Source organism: Ovis canadensis, chromosome 8 (genome assembly GCF_042477335.2).
Source record: "Ovis canadensis isolate MfBH-ARS-UI-01 breed Bighorn chromosome 8, ARS-UI_OviCan_v2, whole genome shotgun sequence".
Classification (NCBI taxonomy): Eukaryota; Metazoa; Chordata; class Mammalia; order Artiodactyla; family Bovidae; genus Ovis; species Ovis canadensis.
In genome coordinates this window covers 66,703,191-66,728,463 of record NC_091252.1, presented here as the reverse complement: position 1 = coordinate 66,728,463, position 25,273 = coordinate 66,703,191, and the positions used below count along the sequence as shown (strand labels likewise).

Below are 25,273 nucleotides of genomic sequence, written 5' to 3'. Positions count from 1 at the left end.
CCCGACTGTATCACAAATGCTTGCACATGTATGTTCTCATTCTTGCATTGAGCTGATCTGATACTTGGTTTGCCAAGTGAGCCAAAAATGTGTGCCTCTTCTATGCCAAGATCAGCTTAGAGAGAGGATGGAGAATCTTTGAATTCATACTGCATTTCAACCCAAAGATGCTGATTCTCAAAACTGCAAACATGCCTCAGCAGTTGCCAACCTATTCAGCACCTCTGCGATTAGCTCACTGTTTGCAGAAGAGCCTGCTTTTTCTCAGCATCACTTTCATCCCCAAAGCCCCTGTTATTCTTTACCTATTCTCATATGTCTACCAGTTTTATTTCAATGCATCACAATCACTGATTCACATGTGGTTTTCTCATTAGATTATGAGATTCTTGAGATCCTTGTTATCTTGACATCCCTGGAATCTTACAGGGTACCTAGTAAACAGTGAGAACTTAATAAATGCTGTTAGCATTAAATACAATTTTACAGAATAGGAAGAAAATCACCTCAATAACCCCCCAAAGAAGTATTCACTAACAGGCTCTTATTGTAAATGGGTATCTTGGTCAGTGCATAAAATCAGATACACTGTGGAATGTAATTTCCAGTTTATGAAAGAGCACAAAAGTAGCATAGGCGTCTAGGAGCTGGCCCTGGGGCTCTCTTGTTGGATGGAAATAATTTCACAGAGCATCAGTACCAGATAAGGCCACTCTGTGACTGTGATGGATCAGGACAAAAAGAAGAGCACTGTGGTATCCTATCTGAACACAAAAACACAAATATCCAACCCCCTAAATGACCAGTAGTCTCCGAATCTGGCTAATGAATGTTTGCTGCATCTTTGCCAGTTATAGTCTTAGCCTCTCTAGTCTTGCTCCTTCTAGATAAGACTTATTAAGATACAAACTCATAAGATTATTTCTGCCTCAATGCAGAGCAAAGTCCTATTTCTTTAAACCCTCTTCCAAATCACTTACAAGACCAAATCTTATAATCACTCATTTCTAACATTTACTGCAACGCTCCATGTTTTCCTGTAGTGTACACTTTCCCTCACTGTAACAAGTAGCAAACATAACCTGTTCAACTACAAGTCATTTCCCAGTGGTCTCTGGCTGCAGGATATTGATAAGTTCCTGGTCATGCTACCTTGGGCTTCCCAGGTGGTTCAGTGGTAAAGAATCCACCTGCCAAACAGGAGACGTGCGTTCAATCCGTGGGTCAGAAAGATCCTCTGGAGAAGGAAATGACAACTTGCTCCAGTATTCTTGTCTGGGGAATCCCAAAGACAGAGGAACCTGGTGGGCTACAGTCCGTGGGGGTCGCAAAAGAGTCAGATACAACTTAGTGACTTAACAGCAGCAGTAGCATGCTACCTGAAAACCCCTTCTGTCACATACTCATCAGAACTTGCCTCCTCTAGGAAGCCTCCCCTAATCTGTCTTCCAGGCTCAGACAGTTCCAGTCTTTTTAGTTTCCATAACATTTATGTTCAACTGCTCCTAATAAGTTTGTACTTCATAATACTGGCTAGCACTGTGATCTTGATCACTGTCTGAAAGATCCCGTCAACTCTAAAATCATACTATTCTATTGTGCTGCTTTAACATTTTAAACATGATTGTCTTACCTCTCCAAATGAGCTACGGAGTCTCGAAAATATGTCTCAAATATTTCTTCTCAGGTACCTTCTCATTCCGCTTCTTCTTACCATATGTATACAGAGTTCACTGCACACGGCAAACACCTACATCCAGTCAAATTTACACGGTGACCAATTTGACCTTGAATTTGTTGGGAAATGATATATCACTCATATTTCATCAGTAAATAACTCTAAATATGTCATCATTTAGAGCATCTTCAAGATGGACATTAATAGCTGGAGTGTATTCTACATTCTTGTGACATTGAGTATGTGCTAACGCTCTTCCTCTATGTATCTATTTTTTATTTATCATATTTCTGGGAAAAGTACCTGCATGTCTAAAGGTAAATTCAGGCCATGGCAGCTGGCAAAGGTCCCTTCTCTTCAACTGAAATCAGTAACTAAAATTAAGCCCTCCAAACATCTGACTTGCTGACGTATCTATCCTGCGTAATGATAGAGATCCTGCACTGAGGGGAAAAATCTACTAGGTTATTGAGTTTTCTGCCAACGCCAGATACAGTCCTGCTGGACAATTCTGTTCAGATGACCTGCTCTCAGCTCCCGTTCAAATGTCTGAATGTTCAACTCACAATCTCCCTTTCCAATCATATGCCTTTGCTGACTTCCCCAAGTCTATGGCCCAGACTTTGACCTTGCCCTGCTGGAAGCAGGATGATTCCCTGAAGACTCAGGATGAGGCTGAGATACAGATAGATTTCGGTTTCCATGACAGCTCCTTCAACTTCCAGTCTGGCTCCAGGAGCTTAGGCAAGTAATTTAACCTCTCTAAGCCTTCATTTCCTGGCTCAACAACAACAACAAAAAGCCACAATACATCTCCTCCCAGCACTCTAATGAAGATTTGATGAGATTATGTATAGAAGGCACATGGCAGATGCTCTACAAATGTCAGCTCTTTTTTCCCCAATAGTGCCTGACAAACTAATAGAACTCCGTCTCCCTCCAAGGAGCTGCCCATGCTGTATTTGTATTGACTTCCATCACGAAGGATATTTAAACCGAGGCAGATGGCAGAGTTCCTGGCCTCAGATCAACAATCAGGCTCTAGTTGTTCTATTGATCTCCCCACCTGTTCAACTTCCTGAGCTGTTCCTACCCACGTTCCTCACTGCACCCGAACCCCAAGCCAAGAATCTATGCCTGTGCCCTTCTTACTCAGGCCTTAAGTTTGCTACTGAACCCCAATACTCTACCTCTTCACCCCAATAGCCTCCATTCCATCCCCTCTGTCTGACCTGTATTCCTGGCAGTCTGGATGCCCATCAGATGGTCCAGTTTGGCACTCATCCTTCAATTTGGCCTAATGTACTGGGTTTTTATCTTGACTTTGAAGACGGTGTTGCATAGTTTAAGTGCAGGCTTTTGTTTCAGACTGCCAGGATTTGAATCCATTTAATGACCATATAACCCTGAGCAAGTCATTTACTTCCCTTACTTTCTGTTTTCTCACCTTAGAGGGCTTTTATGAGTAATGGATGTAAAGCATGTAAGATGGGACCTGGCACACTAGGTATGCCTTTGAGAAATGTCAGTGCTACACATATAAAGGCTTTGCCCCTAGGATGTGTGGTGGCTACAGGACGCCTCTTGATACAGCCCATTTGCTATGAACAAATGTACAACACACAGCCACTTCACCTACTGACCCAGCCTACCTTCTGGTCTTCTCCCTTCTGATTTGTTTTATCCTTCCAATGCTTCTGTCAACACAAAGGCTCCTTGGTCCTCATCAGACCTTCATAAAGTTGCTCACACAAGCCAATATTTTAGCTTGGGACCAATCATCTTAGGCCTCCTAAGTGATAACCCTAATCTCTGCCCACTGCCTCCTCTCTGCCCAGTTCCCACAATCTCAACAAACCTGTTTAAACAATAGTTCTATGTTCATCTCTTTACTTCCTTGTTCAAACTGTCACTGTGTCACTAGATCTTGTAATGCCCAAAGTAGGGGGTCTCCAATCTCATGATCCCAGGATGACCAAGGCTTTTGAAAATAAAATCCTTAGGCTGAAAATAGGGCACAAAGGCGTTTCCTAAAAGCACATGGACATGGATAAATGGTGGGTTCCTCACTCCGTAATCCTCTGGATCCTATTATGAAAGTCTAGACAAGGAAAGAACTATTTCATCTCCTGATTTTGCCTTGGCTGGGAGAAAGGTCCCATTTCTGGAATTTGCATGGCCTTGGGCATCTCAGTTGCCTCTACACACAAAGTTCACATCATTGTCCAGGAGGCTATCCCCAAAAAGGAGGGAGCAATCCTCCCCAGTAATAGAGATGCTGCTTTTGATTGGCAGCCTCATAAGTTTGGGGGATCTATATGATCTTGACAGAACTGTCCGTCGTGGTGCCCCTCCCAGTCCTTTGCCCCACCCCACCACCAGCACCAGCACCACATACAAACAGGGTTGGGCACTCCATCCAGTCCAAGACTATTTCAGCAGAACTCTTGGTTGGACATGGAGACTGAGTCAATGACCACCAAGCACAGCCAATCAGAGACCTTTTAGAAGACTTCCATAAATGGGACCTGGAAGAGACAGGTCTTCTCTTCTTATGGATCAAAAGCCCAGGAATGCAGGTTTGGAACTACCAGTGCTCACCTTTCTCAGCACGTGGAACACATGGAAAGGGGCCTCAGAATGAAGCTGATTCAGAAAGAAGAGAAGCTGAGAAGCAGGGAGAGAGAGAGGGTGTGTGTTCCAGCCATGAGGCTCTGTGTTCCAGCCGTGACTAAAGCAAAGTTCACCTTTGGACTTTCCAGTCACATGAGCCAATAAATATACTTCGTTTTTTTTTCTTTTGCTTAACACAGTTAAATGTAGGTTCCTCGTGTGCATAACCAGATGAATCCTGATAACTCTCTTCTGCAGGAACACAGGGTAAAGGGGAGGGGACTTGACCCCCATTAGTGTGCTTAATGTCTGGAGCAGAGTGACAAGGACACTGTAGAAAGGAACTTACATGTCCACATCTTCACACTTTGTTCACACTCCATGAATTTTGTGTAATTTCACGTCTGGTGACAAAATTTCCAAAGAATAACTTGCTACTGGAACATATTCCATTGATTAATAGCACAATGGCCCAAGAATGCCCATCTTTATATGAGAATTTTCTTTTTCCAATTGCACTCAAAGTTTTTGGAAGAGTCTTATCCATATGGCAACCCACTCCAGTATTCTTGCCTGGAGAATCCCATGGATGGAGGAGGTTGGTGGGCTACAGTCCACGGGTCGCAAAGAGTCAGACACGACTGAGCGACTTCACTTTCACTATCCATGACTATAATACTCAAATCACCAGAATTCCTGCTGGGGATGGGGAGGGGAATGAGATGAGGAGGAAGCCCTGAACAGGAGTAATCAAACTAAAGATTAACAATCAGAATTTCAGATGTTTCAGGCCTTAATATCACAATTGGAGATTCTTAACTTCCAGTATGGGCTTCCCCAGTGGCTCAACAGAATCTTCTTGCAGTGGGGGAGATGTGGATTTGATCCCTGGGCGGGGCAAATCCCCTGGAGCAACACACTCCAGTATTCTTGCCTGGTGAATTCCATGGCCAGAGGAGCCGGGTGGGCTACAGTTCTTGGGATTACAAAGAATCAGACACAATTGAAGCAACTTAGCACACATACATCTTCCAGAATATAACCTAAACTTTTCCTCATACATTTGAAACTCTACTAAAATCTGATGCCACCCTTATCTCTGTCTCCTATTTACACAAGGTTTCCAAAGTGTGTTCTAGCTTCTCTTGTCTCTACAGATCCTGCAAAAAAGCAATGGAGCATATTGGCACAAACATGCTCTGTGAAATTAGTCCTGGAGAGATGTTATGGGGAGGGAGGTGGGAGGGGGGTTCATATTTGGGAACGCATGTAAGAATTAAAGATTTTAAAATAATAAAAAAATAAAGAAAGAAAGAAAGAAAATCAACTGCCATTATCTGTAAAAATTCATTGAAAACCATCAAGGACTAAGTGAATGTTGCTAATTCATTATTTTGTTATGTATTTGAACTTGTAGAATCAGTGATGGGCCAGATGTCCGGTCTCCTTGACCTCCTACTATCATGGGCATTACTCTTCCCCAGTCTCCAGTGCAATCTCCAGCCTGTCTTTCCCCAGCCCAAACTCTGCTCACCACACCACCCCCACCACATCTGGATTTCTCCTCATCATGCAGCATTCTACAAAAAGGATGAAAAGATCAAAGTCCAAAGTCCTTGGTCTGCCAACGAGAGCAGAGAGACTGAAAAGCCTAGAAAGGTATCCAAGGCCACAGAACCAGTATCTCAGCCAGGATAATAACTTGGGTTTTCCAGCTCCCCATTCAATGCCCTTGGAAATCCAGTGTGGACCAGACCCCTGATGCTCAAGGACCATTGCAGATGCTCAGTGATCTGACACGTTTCCCAGTCCCCTCCCTGCCAGCCTGCAAACTCCTAGGAGGAGAGGCTAATTTGCCACCAATCAACAAACCTAGCACCATGACAAGGGTTCATGGATGTTTTCTAAGTGGTTGGACACATATCAGATCTTAGCAGACAAAGCATATCTTAAATCCTGAAACAAATACCCTTGACAAAACTGCAAATCATATATCCCTTAATAAAATGAAGGGTCTGTCTTACTGCAGACACATTTTTTCCATCTCTACACAAGTTCTTTTCCCAAACGTGCTTTGTTTGACTGAACTCCTCATGCTGTCTCTCATTTAGCGAAAGTAACATGAAATGAAATTTGTTTTAGAATTGCCTCCTCTTTTAGACTATACATTCTATATGATAAGTAATAGGTATAACCATGAAGACTTAATTTTATCATCTACCAATTTTGTTGAAGAAACATAAGAAAGTGACATCTGTTCTTATCTTTGTTCTTATCTATTTTCTTAAATTTCTGTTCCTTTATGCTGAGATTTATCATGGGAATAAGAAAATTTAAATAAATGGTTTGAATCCTCTCCCCCTATAGGCTAGTAGTTATCTTTGTCCAATGAGCTGTTGTCAAAATGCTGAAGCTACAAAAGTTCAAGTATAGCAATCTAACTCTTGGAATGTTCAAAAGCGTCACTAGTAATTCCTCTAAACTGGAATAAAAAGAGCAGCCATCACACTTTACAGTGACCTTTCCTGAAGAATCCCTTCCAGAAAGCCTTTGGATATTACATGTATTTCCCTGAACCTGACTCAGAAGCAACAGGTTAAATCTCTTTGTGTCAGCTGCCTGCAAACCTCATACAGATGCTCCCCACACAACTCTCTTTCACTGAAAGCTTCCCCAGCCTAGGATACAAAGCTAATTATAACCCAGGTTACAAATTATAGTTAAATCATCTCACAATAATGAGCTCTATAGTAAGACTTCATTAGAGAAAAATCATTCCTAACACTTCAGAAGATACATTTTAAGAGTTAAGAAACATTATTTTCTGTTAAGGACAACTCCTTCACTTAAGCTGTCTGAGAGGCATGAAACTAAAGTGTTTCATGCTTTAGTGGATGCTTCTGTATAGGGAAAAAGTAGTAGAAAAATAAAGTAAGGTTTGAGAAGTTTTGAAGTTCAGCCTACTTTACACAAAATGGTGATATAGTCCGGTATTGGTGGCCAAATAACAAACTGAAGGTCATTTTACGTGTTTTTGTAAAGCAAGACATGACAAGCCAGCAAAGTTAATAGCTTTCACAGAGCTGTTAATATTTGTTCATAATTTTGTAGTTCTTCATAAAGAACTACAAAAAGTGTACCTTAGAACTTGGTTTGACTGCAAAACCTAAAGAGTTCAATATTCTTACTGACAAATAAGAACAGTTGTCGATTCTAGAAATGCTTTCTGTGTCCACAAGTACTTTTGAAGGTCTTTAGAAAAAAAACAGGTAATAAACACTTAGGTCCAACATACATAGTCCAACACCAGGCTAAGGTGTACTTGATCTGACTTCAGTGAGTAAATTACATATATGGGAAGCATCTGACTTTCTGGCATTGCCTATGCCTGGTACCGAATAATGAATTATTCTGATTATATACACCATTCACACACACAGGCACATACTTCTCAGTGGAAAACTAGTGGCAGTAAATACCCACAGAGAGCCTGTACCTACAAAATGTGAAATGCTGGCTTGGGCAATTAATTAAAGCAAAAGAATGATTAATGGAGGAAATCTTGCAAACGCTCAGCCCTTTCTCTTAAGGACAGATTATATACAGAGAAGAATAGCGCTCAATTTGGCAAATAATTGCTTCGCCTCTCCATTTTGTCTATGAAGATCTTACCACACACAGATTTTGCTTTAGGAAACCCTGACCACACTTTGCTCTTGCCAAGGACTACTATAAATTAATACTGTGGACGTCTTTACAGAGAATGCCGACTCTGGAACGGAGACAAAGGAGGGTGTAGCTTGGAGAAACCCAGCCAGGCGCTCCAAGGCTCCGGGGTCCTGGGAGGCTGCCCTACACCGCTCCTCTGGCGCTCCAGGGACTGGGGAGTCCAGAACTGATGGCGGGTTTGGTTTATTCTCCAAACTTCAGGAGACAGTGTTTATCCTAACTCTGGGGGCCGAGGTGGGATGGGGAGGGAGAGAGTGGTGAAGCGGCGCCCCGTTTCAACCGCACCGATTGCCCACCCACCTTCCCAACCCTGGCAGCATTCTTTCCTTCCCCCCTCACCTGTCCCGAACGCGGGGCCTCGGGGGTCCAGTCGCCTCTCACGGCTCTCACTCCCGGAGTGGGTGGGACGTCGGGCGCCTCCCGAGCAGAGCGCAGGAGGCAGCGGGGTTGGGGGCGTCAGCAGAAACCTCCGCAGCCTTGGGCAGCCGCGGTCTCCCTCCCCATCCCGGCGGGGCTCGGGCAGCGAACTCGGCGCGGCCACCGCGGGCGGATGAGTCAGGCGAGGGGGCGGGCGGCGAGGGCTGCCGGAGGGCCGAAGTGGGTGGGGGCGGCGGCCTCTGGGCTGGGGGCGCGCGGCTGGCTGTGCCCGCCGCGGGTCGCCCGGCCGCCGGCCGCAGCCATAGGGCTCGCGGAGTCCGAGAGCTCCTGCCCTCGGTGGTCACCCGGCGGGGTGCGCCGGGCAGCGGACAGGGACTCTCAGTCGCACAAGACAAAAGACTCACGGGGGCTGAGAGGAGAAAAGTTTTCAGCAGTGCTCAGATCCCCACTGAACAGATCCCCACCGAACCTCACGCTCCAGTCGCAGAAAGCGGAGTCTGGGGGCGGCGCGTAGGGTGCCGGGCGGGCTTCCAGGAGCGTGGCCACGCGATCGCGACCCGGGTGCGAGCGAGTCTCCCGCTGCCCACGACCGGCAGGAACTCCCCAGGCCCTGCCGCCCCCACGTTCGCCGCCAGCCTCCTCCTTGAGGATGCAGACAAAACCCAATCCCCCTCCCCCGAACTCCCAGCCCCCAGGAGGCGTACCCTGGCCTCAAAGTTGCCCTTGCTGTGCAGGGATCACCGCAGACAAAACCTATCGTTGGGAACAAAATACCCACTTTCTGGGGCTCTTCTCCCTGCTGGAAGCCCAGAGGGTGGAAAAGGACACACCCACCAGCCGGGCGCGCCTCTCACTGGAACCCCAAGATTCGGAGCCGGGGTCCCACCAGCCCCTGGACCAGTGGGGAAGCCCCGGCTGATTCCGGGTATTCCTGGAGCCGACGCTGCAGGACTCTCGCTCCACGCCCCTCGGACTCTCTCTTATCAGACTCTGCCTAAGCTGGTCGGGGTCCCCCTGGCGGGCTGCGAGGGCGCTGCGCAAGCGGAACCAGACCCGGTGTCTACTATCAACGCGGCCCTGGAGCGCCCACCTGATCTAGGACCGAAAAGAGCCCCTCGAGAATGGCCCGATATGAGGGTCATGGGTAGGGCGGACGAGGGCGAACCGGATCTTTGAGAGCTTCGGTGATTAGTGCTTAGATTTAACTCTAAACGTCACAGCCAAGGAGGAGTATGGGTTAATCTTCCTTACCCTCAAACTATCCCCGATTCACAGAGAAGAAGGTTATCTGACGTGTGCGTGTGTGTGTGTGTGTGTGCGTGCGTGCACGCGCACGCTCAGTCGTCCAACTCTTTGTGATCCCATAGACTGTAGCCCACCAGGCTAGGTGGAATTTTCCAGGCAAGAATACTGACTTGGGTTGCCATTTCCTCCTGCAGAGGATCTTCTGATCCAGGGATCATACCTTGGTCTCCGTGTTGTCTGTATTGGCAGGCGGATTCTTTACCACTCTGCCACCTGGGAAGCTGCTAAAGGTTATACTAGGTACCTCCTATTTGGCAGAGACCGAACTGGTGATTGTATATATGCAGGTCAATTCAGTAAATAAAGTTTTATGTAAAACTCGGGATTACCAGATAGTCCACCCACGACCCTGCCATGTACAGAGCATACGATCCCCCAGCGCTGGGTGTAGGGGATACCTGTGGGTCTCCTGAATATATTTAAGCTGATGACTGGAAGACAAGTATGGCATTCTAGTGCAGTGAATTTGTGTCTTTCAATGTGCAGTCTGCTGATTTCATTTTCAACAAAAATTTGTTTCTGGATGTGGGAAATGTACGAGAAAGAGAAGAGAATTCCATGCAAAACTTTAACATTAAAAAAAGAATCTTGGATATCAGATTTGGCAATGAGGGGAGAGACTGCTGTAGAAATGGATTTCTTTGGTACACTCTTCCTGTCTTGACTAGAAGAATTGGGAGATTTGACACTTTTAGTAAAAATTTCACAATCAAAATGTTAAAAACAAAACTAAACACTAAAGGGGTTGGAAGTTGGAAGGGGTAGAGAAATGAGTCACCCCTGTAAACCATCTGTAAGTTTTATTTTTGTCCCACCTGTCTCTATACTCTTTAATCCACAGCCACCTGCTCAACTTGCTTAGGTGTTCTCACACATTTGTGCAGCCATGCCATTAAAGGGCTGTGATTCCAAGGGGCCTTCCTTTTAGTTCTATGTAACCTCTTCAATTCATAACAAAGTATCTTGAAACCACATTTTTCTGTAGAGCTCCTGAGAGATATTTCCTAATTATGTTTCCTAGTGGCTTCCTAGGAAATGAAGAATGGGCACAAGTGATCAAGATCATCAAACATGACGTCCTAAGACAAGTAGTGGCGCATTTAAAATGGTCATCTAACCATTTTACACTCTGAAAGACTGAACCTGCCTGAAAGATGAGGGCCTTGAAAGAGGCATAAGCACATTCTTTTGGTCATAAATACTGATGATTCATTTTTGAACTTAGATTTCAGTGATTCAACTTAAAATAAACTCCATAAGATCACCATAAGGAGAATTGTTTACATTTCCATTTAAAAGAATTACTATTAGTCCCAGAAAAAAACAAGGATAAAATATTCTATAGAGGATTGTTTGTAATTCAGTAGACCAAGCAACTTCCAAGATAAATTCTTGGCATTCTCATAAATTCTTCCTTGGCATTGAGTGCCCAAGACAAGCTCAGGTAAATTATTTAATCTCTACTACGGGCAGTATCTCTCCATGTGGAAAAAAGAGCAGTCAAAATACCACGCCTGTAATGGGTTTTGAATTTAGCTCCATATCATCCTTTGAGGTAGTGGATGGCACCTCTCACCATCAAAGTGCACTGCACTTCACACATAATATTTTTTGCAGTGTCCTTCTGAGATGCGTCAATTTCCACTAGAACAAGCCCATCTTACGAGAATGTGTAGTGGGAGCAAAACATTCACCATAATTCAAATTCAACAAAATGCTAATGGAGGGAAATGAACCCTCATTTCTCCCAACCCTTAAGTAGGAAAAACCTATTTCAAAGTATTTTGTATCTGAAAGTATTTTATTTCCAAAGTATTTTTTGCAAATTAAATGAAGTAATACATGTAAGACTCTTTTAACCTGTGACACAGATCCTCATCACATTTTTGGTTACACACACACACACACACACATACACACACACACCCCCAAGCTTGTCTTAATGCTATTAACAGAATAAGACACTTCCTCTGGAATTTAGAATTAGCTTGAGAAAAATGTTGAAATATGCAAATCAACATTTTTGTTCTTGGTACACTACAAATGCAAGCCAATGGATGGCAACACATTTTGAATGAATTGATTTTGAAAACACACGTTGGAATGGAGAAGAAAAAGAATTCTTAAGTAGATCATGTAACAAGGCCAAGGGAAGACTGGTGAAGTTTATGTGGGATGGTACTCATTTGCTTTTCCTGTAATTGTAGCCCATAACATCTCTAGATTTGAGCAGAAAATTCCTCAACCAGAAAATAAAAATATCTTCAATGGCAAACAAATGGAATTGTTTGCCAGATTCTTATCTGAATTACTCTGCTCCCGCTGTGAAATAGATTGATAGTCGTAAAGCCCCTGAGGAAGCTTGGCTGTCACCCAGAGTTGCCAGCAAAGTAAGGGGTAAAGAAGGACAAAGTCAAAGATTATTGTCTATTTTAGTTTATCCTTAAAATATGGAATTAGGTAGAAAGAATCCAGAAGAAAGTAAAAGACAGCAGAAATATATTTAAGAGTAAAAATTTAAAATCATTTCAATTTCACTCTTCTTTTGAGTAGCATTTTGCTGTATATTAAATTTTTCTCTCTCATTATGTATTGGCTAATAGTTGAGTAGATTTAGTGGCAGAAAGATGCTGCTAATTTCTGTTCATCAAATGTGCAAGTTAGATATCTCAAATAGATACTTTATAATATTGAAGCTAATACTATTGCTTAAATATTTTATGAATTCTCTATTTGTCCTGATTAGATTCTTTCTACCTGAGGAGCAGTAGTAGCATCCATTTTTAAATTGCAGAAGCAGATACCCTCTCCCCTTTCTAATGCCCCAGTTCTTTCCTCTGGATAGAATTGTACATACCTGTATAAAGGGAAGGATCACCAGATAGCTGCTAGCAATCCAAGAAGCAGTTTTTTTTTTTTTTAAATAGTCTGTCTGTGCATTTTGTTACAAGAATCTACTCACGGAAGATATTAGAGATTTGAGAGAAATGGCAGAGGTGGCGGTGGTGGCACACCGGGTCTACTGTCCATGGTACTGAAACAGTCAAGCAGCAGTAGCACCTGGCTACTCAAAGTGTGGTTGGAGGCTGGGCAACACTAACATCACTGAGGAGTTCTTAGAATAGTAGGATCTCAGCCCCAACCCAAACCTCTTGAATGATATTCTTCAATTAACAACATCTTCAAGTGATTAGTCTACTTGTTTAGATTTGAGAAGTGTTGCCCTAGGACACGATTTCCATCACCTCATGACTTCCCTGGTGCTCTGCTTAAATCACTCCTCATTTCAATTGTCTCCAGATACACACCCCAAATGTTGCTCTTTTAGCTACAGTTTTGGTTATGGTGGCGTTGTGTTAACCAGAGAGCACAGGCTTTGAATCAAACAATTAGGTTAAAATCTCAACTTGTACTGACCATTCTAAGCTCCATGGCTCTCATTCATAGTGTCAATAATTATAATATGTCCTTATAATGCTGTTTTAAGAATTCAAAGATGATAAAATAGTATTTGTAAAGTACTTAGCCTGATACATAGCAGATGTTCGACATGTTTCTCAATCACTGTGTGAAGGATGCCCTCTCAGCATAACACTCTTAGGCATAGACAAAATTTATTGTAAAACAGTTTAATCTCTGATTTCTGCTCAATCAAATCAACAGTATGTCACATACATATTAAATTGATAATATTTGATAAAATAAAAATTTTAAATGTACCAAATCTTTCAGTTTAGAGTTTTTACAACCATAATTTATGATCTGAAGTAAAGAAAGATAATGTTTTTCTTGACAGTTATATTAGATATGTTTTTTATTAAATTAGAATGAGATAACTTTTGATATCAAACATGTTTACAAATATCTGGATGTCTTAATTATACTACCAACAAAAATGTGCACATCACAGAGCTGACTTTGTAAACAGTAATCATTTACAATTATGTATAGATCTTAATTAAGTTACAATGCTGGTAAAACAGAATGCAGTTTAAATTGTGTTAATTAGAAGCCCTGAGGATACCCTTTCACAGATTTATTTTTTTTATTTTGCATTCTTTTTTAAATATTATTTTCCATTATGGTTTATCACAGGATATTGAATATGCATTAGGACCTTGTTGTTTATCCATTCTAAATGTAATAGCTTGTGTCTACCAACCCCCAAACTCCCAGCCCATTCCCTCTCTTCCCCCTCTGAAAGGGGGAAGTCAATTCGCTATGTCTAGAGTTCTTTTCTGTTTTGTAGGTAGGCACATTTCACACATTTATTTTAGAACATGAGGAAATATTGAAAAATTCATTTTTTGAAGGAAATGTCAAATTTGATCATCTATTTTATTATAATAGTCATTTGATGAATTTTGACACTTGGGATCATTGCTCATTGTGCCACTGATGATCTGAAAACACCTTTTTCTATAAATGAATGAACTATAATGAACTTGAGCAGGTCAAATTGTCTCTTAGGCACTACATTCAGTTTTTAAAATTGCTAGAAAACAACGTTTAAAATACATTGTCATTCCTTTCAGCTCCCTCATTTTAAAATTTATGGACACAAGATAAGTACCTGTCTCGGGATCATATAACCAGAGAGTGGTGGAACCATGACCAGAACCCAGCTCTTCCTATTCCTATTTGGTGTTTATTCAACACTTGTAAAACATGATAATTATACACTGTTTTAAAGTGCCAAGGGGATTGAGAGATGTCAACATATCCCTGAAAGTATATACATTTCCCTAGTCTTACCAGACCTCCACAGCAAAGGAAACAGCCTTGTGAGAAAATAAGCCGAACTTCAGTTTCAGTTTGTTCATTCCTTCATTCAGAAAATATTCACACAATGTGTTGGACATTATATTCAGCTAGGCTCCAATAAAAATGAAAGAGTCAGAAATCTTTTCTTCATGTTTGTGACCTGGAATGTTTGGCATTTTCATAAACATATGATTGTAGTATGAAAAGTACCCTAACCAGGGTACAAAATGGTAATATAAAGTAAATGTCGTCAGAAATCATTCAGAAGCTATAGTTCAAAGACATTGGCATACAAGATCTTGGTCTTAAAAGAAAAGAAGGCTTCAGAAGGTTGATGAAGGGCGAACAGAATTCAGAGAAGGAGAACTGTGCATGCAATTTCCAGGCAGTGTGGTACATGTAGAGGTGTGTCAGTAAAGCCAGTGTGGCTGGAGTGTGGCAGTAAGCCAGAGCTATCAAAGGGGGTTTGGAGAGATAGGCACAGACCAGCTCACAAAGGGCCTTGCCAGGGAGGTTAAAGAGTAAGTTTTAACCCGGAAAAATTAAGGAACATTCAAATATTCCTATGGAAGCAGTGGTAAAGGGTGGTTGGAAGGGATGCGGGACTCAGAAGCAGGCAGATGAAGATGTTAACAGCTTGGGTAAGTGAAGATGACAAACTGAACTAGGATATTAGAAACAGGGATAAATTGGAGAAATGCGGAAAAGTCTTTATTTGCAGTCTCTAGCTCTGATAGTGCATGATCACAGCAATGCGTTGCCTTTTCTCCTCATACTGCTGCTGCTGCTGCTGCTGCTGCTGCTGCTAAGTCGCTTCAGCGACTTAAGTCCGACTCTGTGCGACCCCATAGACGGCAGCCCACCAGGCTTCTCTGTCCCTGGGATTCTCCAGGCAAGAGTACTGAAGTGGGTTGCCATTTCCTTCTCCAATGTGTGAAAGTGAAAAGTGAAAGTGAAGTCGTTCAGTCGTGTCTGACTCTTAGCGACCCCATGGACTGCAGCCCACCAGGCTCCTCCGTCCATGGGATTTTCCAAGCAAGAGTACTGGAGTGGGGTGCCATTGCCTTCTCCATCTCTTTATACTACTTCTGCTAAATAAGAAATGAAGACTAAGAGTTCATTGACTGTTTTCACCACAGTCTAATTCTGTGTCCTCAGAACATATGATTAGACTTCTCTGGTGGCACAGTGGATAAGAATTTGAACTTATCAAGAACTTTATGCCAATACAGGGCATGCAGGTTCAATTGCCGGCTCAGGAAGATTCCTCATGCCACAGAGCAACTAAGCCCAAGGACCACAACTACTGAGTCCCCCCGCCTAGAGCCTGTGCTCTGCAACAAGAGGAGCTATGCAATGAAAAGCTTGCATGCCACAGCTAGAGAGTAGTTCCCCACCCACCACAACTAGAGAAAGCCCATGCAAAACAATGAAGACCCAGTACAGTCAAAAATAAAATATAAATAATGAATTAAAGTATATGATCTGTGTATGTATATATATGTATGTATATGTGTATATATATATATATGCACGTATGTGTGTGCGTATATATATATATACATGAAAGCAATGGATTGCAGTATTGTCCCTAGTAACAAAAATATCATGGTGAACCTTCATGTAGTATTTACTATGAGGAAGGCACACTATTTAAGCATTTCATATTTATTAATTCTTTGCAATAAGTTCCCAGATTAAACGCTAGTCTTTATCCATTTACAAATGAAATAACTGAGAATTAAGAAGGTTGAATAATTTACGTAAGTTAGGACGTGGAGGAACTGGGTTTATGAGCCCATGCAGTCTGTTGCTGGAGTCTGGGCTCTCAAGAACTACATTAGCTTTCTCTCAGGGAAAACTAGAAATCACTCCATGCTCATCACTCATTAAATTATTATATATTCATATAATGTTTAATACCATGTAGCATTAAACAGAAAAGGTCTGTATCCAGCAATATGGATAGATGTCAAGGAGACACTGGTAAGTGCGGAAAGAAGTTGTAGAACATCTCAAAAAGAGTGATCTCATCTTTGTTTGAAGTGTGTGTGTGTGTGTGTGTGTGTGTGTGTGCACGTGTGTGGTGTAAGGCATGAAAGGATGCATACTAAAATATTAGCAGAGGCTACTAGTGGGGAATAAAGTCAAAGAATGAAAAGAAGAAAGTGAAAGCGAAAGTCACTCTGTTGTCTCCAGCGCTTTGTGACCACATGGACTATACAGCCCATGGAATTCTCCAGGCCAGAGTACCAGAATGAGTAGCCTTTCCCTTCTCCAGGGGATCTTCCCAACCCGGGGATTGAACCCAGGTCTCCCGCATTGCAGGCAGATTCTTTACCAGCTAGCTGAGCCACAAGGGAAACCCTAAAGATTGAAAGAATTCTTCTTATTTTACACAATTTTGATCTTAAATCATTTTATAGTAACCTTACTTCACTTTTATAGTAAACATTCAAAAAATGACAATAAAAACCATTGAGACCTTTCACTTCTCTATAACTGTGGACCTAGCAGCAGAATGGATCTTACTTATAAACGATAGCTTTAGGAAGTTCACCTTCATATTTTCAGAGCTTTTCTCCAAACCTGGCATATACAAGCAGCCACAAATTTAAGAACCAGATTTCACTTTACAATTCACCAACTGAAATACAAAATGTCTAGAATCCTTTCTGAGATTGCAAACTGGATTGGAAGCTTCCTGAGCTTTCATTCTATCTAAAAGGAAGTCCCAAGGAATCTTCTGCAAATGCAATCAAGCTGCAGCTTCATTGTATGTCCTTCTTGTATCTGTGCTAAAGAATAATTTACTTCAAAATGTGGAAAAAGGCAAAGTAATGGTTGCCTAATTTTCTGTTATCTTACTAGCAAGAGCATTAACTACTTACATATTTTTCTGGTCCTATGGGAGAACAGAACTTTTTGCTATAGTATATTTGAATAACAACCATCATATGATTTTTTAAAAAAAGACAGAAAGTGATATGTTATTGCTTTTAGAGAAATAAATCCTATTAACTAGCTTTATCCCTAATTTAGCATTTCTTTTCCTATTAACAAGACAAACCCCCATTCTTCAAGTGTTTGTCAAATCAGCTCTTTTGTCTTCCTGTAAGCTTTCTCATTAATTAAGCAAAAGTTGACAGGTGCCAACACAAAATTGAGAACAGTGCTTTCACAAAGTTTACCAAATATAATCATGAACAATGCTCTTTTACAGTGTTTTATAAAGTGTATAGTGTGACAGAAGGTTTTCCTTCACAGATTGATTAATTGCCCAATAAAGAATTTGAAATTACTTTTTTAACCAGAGAGAGAAGACACATATTAGAATGCTGGAACTCAAAGAGTTTAACTAGATTCTGACACCTAATAAATGTGAGGCCTAGAATAAGAATACACATTTCCTGTCTATCAGAGAGACCCCAGAGAGACTCAAGAGGTAAGAAGTAGGTACTTCAACAACCTTACTATGCTTTTGCCCAGAGAAACATGAGGAAAATGAAAATTAACATTTTAACCACCTCCAACATTACAGTTTTAAAACAATCACAAGCCCAAGATATGTAAAGTGTTAGTCCCTCAGTCATGTGTGACTCTTAGGAACCCCATGGACTGTACTGTAACCTGCCAGGCTCCTCTGTCCATGGAATTCTCCAGGCAAGAATACTGGAGTGGATAGCCAGTCCCTTCTTCAGGGGATCTTCCAGACTCAGGGACTGAACCCTGGTCTCCTGCATTGCAGGGAGATTCTTTGCCATCTGAGCCACCAGGAAAGTCCTAAATATATAAGCTATATCACAATTGATCCTTTTGGCTGAGGCCCATTGATATGAAAACTCTAAGCGTCTCAGAATGAAGACATGCTGGTATAGGTACATCTCCCATTCTTTGTTGCTCACAGAAACCATGAATTCCATGCAAAATAAAAGGTCTACTCTTCAAAATGTTTACTTTCTAACTCAGTGAGCATGAAGATCCCAGACATCCTGCAATGATAAATTCTGAGAAGAGATTTTCATTTTCTTCAATGACCTTTAAGTATAGCTGTATTGCTTTATCCCTGACTTCATATTAGCATTGGTGTTGAAAGAACAGGCACTTGGGGGCCCTTCTCATTGGAAATAATTTGTTATCATAAACATGAGAATTGGTGGTTACCTGTGGCAGGGGTGGGGGTTCTATGTATAGTAAGAAAAGTCATAAAGTAAGAGGTTTCAATTCAAAACTCCTTAAGTTGTGAGTCACACTTGGGTTTTAAAATATGATAAGGAAAACTGTGTGCTGAAATAATCTTAATGGACTTTTACTCATAAAGGCTTAATATCTTTATTCATTAACATAGCTCCTTGACTGGAGTTGACCCCCCTTTTTCATTCCCAAAATGACCATATTAATTTTTAATCAGGTCATTTTCTTGTCTAAAAACTTCTATGGCTGCCTATTACAACAAGATAAAATATAAAATATTCAGCTTGTCATAACAACCTAGTGTGTTTTTGACCTTTCTAGACTTCTCTGTTACTCAGGGCACTAATAGAACCACCTTACTTGTTGTCCTAATATTCAGCTTGGAACAGGGCATGATCTGTTACCCAGGACTGATACTGAGAATTTTCTAGTCCCTGTTACATCATCTATCTTCTGTCCTCCCTGTGTTCATCTGTGAAGTCAAGCAGCCCAACTTCTGTTTTGTCATTTGGGGACAACTGATGAATTCTCACATCATTGCTGGGAAGGAGTCTAAAGCTCAGTTTCTGTGTTTACTCTTTCAAGGAACAGGTGCCAAGAGCCTGCCATGAGCCAGGTTCAAGGACTTGAAAGCACTCTGAATGTTGCTGTCTCCGAGGGGGTTGCTGGAGACTTGGATTCTCTGCCTAGCCCCATGTCTTCAAAACCACTCAGGATTCTGCCTAAGGTTTGTCTCAGCCTAAGGGGTTCTTATTCAGCAAGGTGAATACAGTTGATCAACCTAAGACAGTTCTTCCTGTTTTGTCCCAAGCACTCCTTTCAAGATGAGGACACCCTCCCAGGTTGGAGAAGCTGTTGCCATGACTGTCAGACAGGAAATGCCTCAGTGGATGGCAGCATGTACTCATTTCCGATTGATGAAAAGAAATGGTGAATATTTGAAATTTTGTCTTTTTTATCCCGAGGCTCCTTTTCACAGCCCCTCTTTCCCTGGAGGGGGGCCCCCAGTACCTCCATAATGCCTTCCTGTTCCCTTCAGGCTTCTTCCATCTGTCCCTGCCCTCTCCCCACCCAAAGAATTCACCTTAGTTCAGTACTCACTCATCAAGTGCTTACTAACTCTTGGCCACTTGATCATGGCCTGACTTTAAGGGATTTTAAGGACATTGATTAATTTGACAGAAATGTATTCACAGCACAATTTTAGGTCAATAAAGAGTCCCCCTTTTCCTCATTTGTGTACTAGTCTGTGTTTGGGCTGAAAGAAAGTGTGCAGAAATATTGATAGAAGAAATGGAAGGGGTGAGCTGGGCATACTGAGGGCAGGTGTCCTGAAATGGCAGAAGGAAAATTTCCTAGGCCAAAGTAAAACTGACAGTCTATCTCTCTTTCTTTCCTTTCCCCTTTTCGTTTCTCCCTTCCTACCTTCCTTCCTTCCTTCATCCCCTCCCTCCCTACCTCCTTGCTTTCTCCTTTCCTTCCAAATATGTATGTATTTGGAGTGAAGTGTCAGTAGGGAGGGAATATCTATCAGAACCAGAGAAAGTCAGAAGCGAGTGTCTCTGGAGAAATATTGACACATAATACATTAAAAGAATAAAGTCAGATTACCAATTAGATTTCGGGATTTCATCAGTGTTCCAGCATATGGATGCATAGCAATAGATACGTAGCAAACCACTGGGAGCAAAAATAACAAAATGTCTGTAGTTTTTCTTACTGGTTAGCAAATTTATATATATATATATAAAATAAAACCCAGAAATAGTTTCCTCCCTGAGTATTGTCTGCTGGCATGGGAAGTCCAGCAAGCCCCTCTCTCAGGGGATTTATTAGGGTAAAGAGGTGCCATGGCTCTTTATTGGTGATTTCTTCTCGGGCTGGCATTTTGTCTCCTGCCTTTTCTCACAGAACTTCTAGCCTCTAACTTGCTCAGTTCCTACTGAGCCACCTGTCCTTTGCCCTCAATACTGAACTCTCCTCGTAGTGAATCAGCATTCATCCTCTGACCCTTAGGAGAAGAATACGTAGACACACTTTGAACCTAACAGTACCAGAGAATTACGGCTATAGGATACATTTGACTTTGTGGCGATACTGCTGAGATGAGCACTTTATTAATTATTTCTCCCCCCGTACATTGGCATGTTATTTTGGGGCTGGTCAGAAGTTTCCAACAAAGTCCTCTGTGACTAGAAAGCATCTCTTCATCTCTCAGTCATAACTTATCTACACTTAGGACTCCACATTGTGGAGATTTGGGGCTGACTCAAGGGGCGTCGAGGAGAACAAATGTTCATTGCAATGAAATCTTTTCTAAGTTAAAAGGTTATTTGGCAAAATTCTGAGAGCTGCTGATAACACATTGAAATTACCTTTTATGTCAGAATCAATATAAAATTTCACAAAAAACCCAAAGTGCATAAAATCAATAACAATAATCCCAAAGTAATTAAATTCCATCATCATTTCCAAAAAGTTAAGTCTTCTTCCAAAAGCTGTCTAAACTTCCTTATTTGATTTTACTCTAGAAGAGTCAGGTTTTGTTCCTAGCAGTTTTGAATCAAGACCCTCTCTCAACATGGTCTGAGTTTTCTAGATTCACCAGCTACACTGCTTACCAAAGCATGGTCAATATCTACTTTTCTTTTACGCTCTAGAGATGAAGATTTCTATAACTTTATAAAATTTTAATAATTTTGTTATTGCTACCTTGCAAGAAAGCTAGTTAGCTTCTTAGAGTAAGTCAAGAAGTGTTAAAAATTAACTAAAATATTGAGTTACGTGTGAAACTTACTACATAATTAAGAATTGGGTTAAATAATTTTCATTTTTGATTTTTTAACAATAGAGCCTCAGATTTTAAGCTAACATTAAAGAAAAAGATCTATACATTTGCAGCATTATGGGACTCTGTCAAGATGATATGGCATTTCATATCTTTAAAAAGAAAGAAATTCTTGCAAAAATCAAACCACGTTATGGTTTGCAGAGCCTCTAAAGTGAATTTTAAAGAGATTAACTTTAATTAACCATGAATGTGATTGTAAGATATTAAAATTAATAGCCCAATTCTTAGCTAAAATTAATTGAAAATGATGCTTAATGCACAGGTTGCTTAGCAATTACATTTTTATGTTTTCATATTAATTTTCCAAAGTGGCTGCTCAGTTTATGCATGATAGCCAAAAACAGATCATTAGAGTCCAAACCAATTTTCTTCCAAGTTGGTAAGCAACATCTGGTTACAAAAAAAGGTTCTAAATCTCTGGTTCTTATCATTTTATTTTCTTCATTATTATCTATTAGACACAGAATCAAATGAAATACGACTTCTCATTCCAGAAAAATACACATGCATTCATATCAGCAATTTTTTCCTATGCTTAGAGAGAATTCACTGTCAGCCTGATATCCTTCAGGAACATTCAATTATCCATAAACCCTGGAAGTTAAGAACCTTGTCCAAGAGTCAGGCCAAGGTTTTCTGTAAGGTCAAAAGGCATGTCTGTGTCCTTTCTTTGTAAGAACTACTTCCATGACAAGTTTAATCCATCGGTAGAATAACAGGAATAGTTTATGAATATTTAACATTTGTTGAGCTACATTTTTGAAGGTATTTGTGTGTGGAAAGCACATAATTACTTATTTTAATATTTCAGCCAGTCTGAAGGTTAGAGAAAGCAGAGATGACATAGTGAAATGCCATCTTTTCACCATTTATTTCCTGAAAAGATTCCAAAAGATGATATTTCAATGAGTTTAACAACGTGCTATGATACCAACCTAGATGGCACAGTGGTAAAGAATCATCCTGCCAACGCAGGGGATGCAAGAGACACAGGATTGACCCCTGGGTAGGGAATATCCTCTGGAGAAGAAAATGGCAACTGGATCCAGTATTCTTGGCCTGGAGAATCTGATGAACAAAGGAAACTGGTGGGCTACAGTCCAAGGGGTGGCAAAGAACCGGAGACAACTGAGTAAACACAACAGCGATGATGATACCAACAGCTTTCCACTCATACATGCTTCCTTCAACACCAGGTGAAGTGCACCAATTTCAAGACCAATCCAGGTCCTTGCTCACGGAAAGGTGAAAGTCACTCCATATGACACAAAGCTTTGACTGCAAACACACCACTATCCTAGTCTGTGCCATGGAATCAATCTACAGCCCTAGAATATCTTTGCTCACCCATATTTATAATCTAATGTCTTTGGAATTTGTAAGCCAGAGTGGGCTTCAACTAACTAGAGTGAACTTCATCTGTTTTGGCTCATTTGGTTTTCTTCCATTTCTTATCCAACAAATCTCAGTAGGTTCTTAGGTGAGAAAAAAAATACCAGCAAATAAAACTAAACTCTGAATTGAAAGCAAGAACTCGGCATATCTACTACATCTTTATTCTGAAAGTCATTAATGTTTGACCGCTTTGCATTGTCCATAGAATAGTCTAAGTTGTTAGTCAACTGATGAATGCTGATGTCATGTGTTGTGTTGAAGGAAGAGTGATAGACCACATCAGTTATTACCACTTAGCTGTCCTTTCTTTCTTGAAAACTGTCAAACAGCACACAAACAAATCTTAACTAGGAGTTTGTGGTATCTAAGGTCAGTAAGGCTCAGGCATTAGAGGCACCTAAACCTTAATGTGGTACAAATGCATTGGAAACCTTTTAATGCTTCTGGCATCAGGTTTTGCTTCCGGACAGATTCCACTCAAAGATGACACACCTTGTCTGTCTGGAGGCTTGACTTCATCAGGGAAATTTAACATTCTCAGGGTAAAAGAAAAGGCTTGAGAAGCAATTGAACACAATTTGAAGCAACATAACCTTGAACTTAATCATAAAGGATGCCAGATGGCTGGCTACAACAGCAAGAAACTCAGGTGTTTGTAAAAAAAAAACAGTCAAAATGATGTAAATATGTAACAAATATGATCAGAACATCAAATTTAATTGTATGTAGTGTTTTCTTCTTTTTTTAAGAGATCCTGAAAATTTTTGTAGAATTACAAGATGAGGTTTGGAGAATCCATCCTGATTTCACCTTAAATCTTCTTTCTACTAAAATGATTAGCATTTATGCTTAGCAGAGTAATGGCTCCTTAAAATATCTGTGCCCCAATGCCCTAGAAACTATGAATATATTATATTATATAGCACTGAAGAATTAAGGTTGTGGTGGAGTTAAGCTTATTAATTAGCTCTCCTTGATAGGAGGAGTTTATCCTGACTTATCCAGGTAACCCAATGTAATCACAGAGTCCTTGTAGATAAAAGAGGATAGGAGAGTCAGAGTTAGAGAGAAATCTGAAGATGCTAAGGCTCTGGCTATCAAGATGAAAGGGGCTACAAGCCAAGAAATGTTGGAAAAGGGAAGGACATTGATTTTCCTCTACAATCTCCAGAAGGAAGCAGCCCTATTAACATTTTCACCCAGTCAGATTCATTTTGGACTTCTGGTCTCCAAAATTGTAATAAATTTGTATTGTTTAAATCACTAAGTGTGTGGTGATTTGTTACAGCAGCAATTGAGGGTGTAGGACCATGATTTATACCTCAGTATGTACACAATCTTTAATGCCGAGCTGGTCAAACAATATGTGTTCAATAATGCAGATTATAATAAGTGCTCATGTAAGACCACTACTTTGCAGCATGTAGGCGAATACAGTAAATTTTTCCTTTGAACATTTTTGAACTGAAATCATTATGAGATACCTGTTTTCCTTATGGAAAATGCACAAATACAGAATTAGCTATGAAAAATATTATTTCAACTCACCAGGTATATCCTCTATAATTATAAGTAGTATTCTTCCTCTCTTTTGAAAAGTGAAAATTATCCAGAGATAGTCTCACATACTGAGCTGTAGCCCTTGAAGGCAGTATGATTCAGTGATTAAATACAGACAAATCAAGATTCCAATCTTGGCTCTTACCATTGTGTGTGACCCTAATAATCTGAACCTCACTTTCATCCTCTGTGAAGCAGGGATGCTATAAAATATTTCAAAGTTTTTTTTTAATTATTAAAGAGATAATTCATGTAAAGTCCTCAATAAATTATATTAATAAATGTTAGCTTTCAGTTTAATAGCCAAAGCATAGATATCTACTAACATGAGGTATTTGTTGATAATGTTGGTTACAAAGTCCCAAGTTTGATAATGTTTGAGTGAGAAAAAGAATTCATGATTGTTTTACCTGGTTTACTTAAGTCTATAATATGGGGTCACAAAGAGTCGGACATGACTGAAGTGACTCAGCACACAGGCATGCATAACATGTAGTGAGTACACTGTTCTTCACTGAGCAGAATGTAGGTGAGGGTCCTCTCTCAGCAAGTTTCACTAATGGGCTTATCTCCCTGGGGGTGATGGACGCGGCTGAGCCATCCCCTCCCCAGGTGTTTGTCCCGGTGACAGGTCATACACATCAGAGAGTTGCTCAGTCAGATTCAGGGCTGGACTCATCATCGCTCAGCATTATTAATCTCGCTCGGCACACTATTTTCTCTGTCTGGAATATACCTGCCCATGAGTGGAGAGAACTCCCAGCCTTGGCCTCATTTCCATCCCCCCTCCTCGCCCCTGGAACATG

At 41.0% G+C, this 25,273-nt stretch overlaps 1 protein-coding gene across 3 annotated transcripts in view; it reads right to left on the bottom strand.

Annotated features, from left to right (window-relative positions):
- Nucleotides 1–9,389, bottom strand: part of TMEM200A (transmembrane protein 200A) — an 89,804-nt gene extending 80,415 nt beyond the window's left edge. The window contains exon 1 of one of the 3 annotated variants that reach the window (XM_069598397.1): nucleotides 8,360–9,389. The gene's annotated coding sequence lies outside the window, so the exon portion shown is untranslated. The remainder of the gene's footprint in view (nucleotides 1–8,359) is intronic. The other 2 variants (XM_069598400.1, XM_069598399.1) reach the window with 2 other exon arrangements.
- Between the last annotated feature and the right edge of the window lie 15,884 nt (nucleotides 9,390–25,273).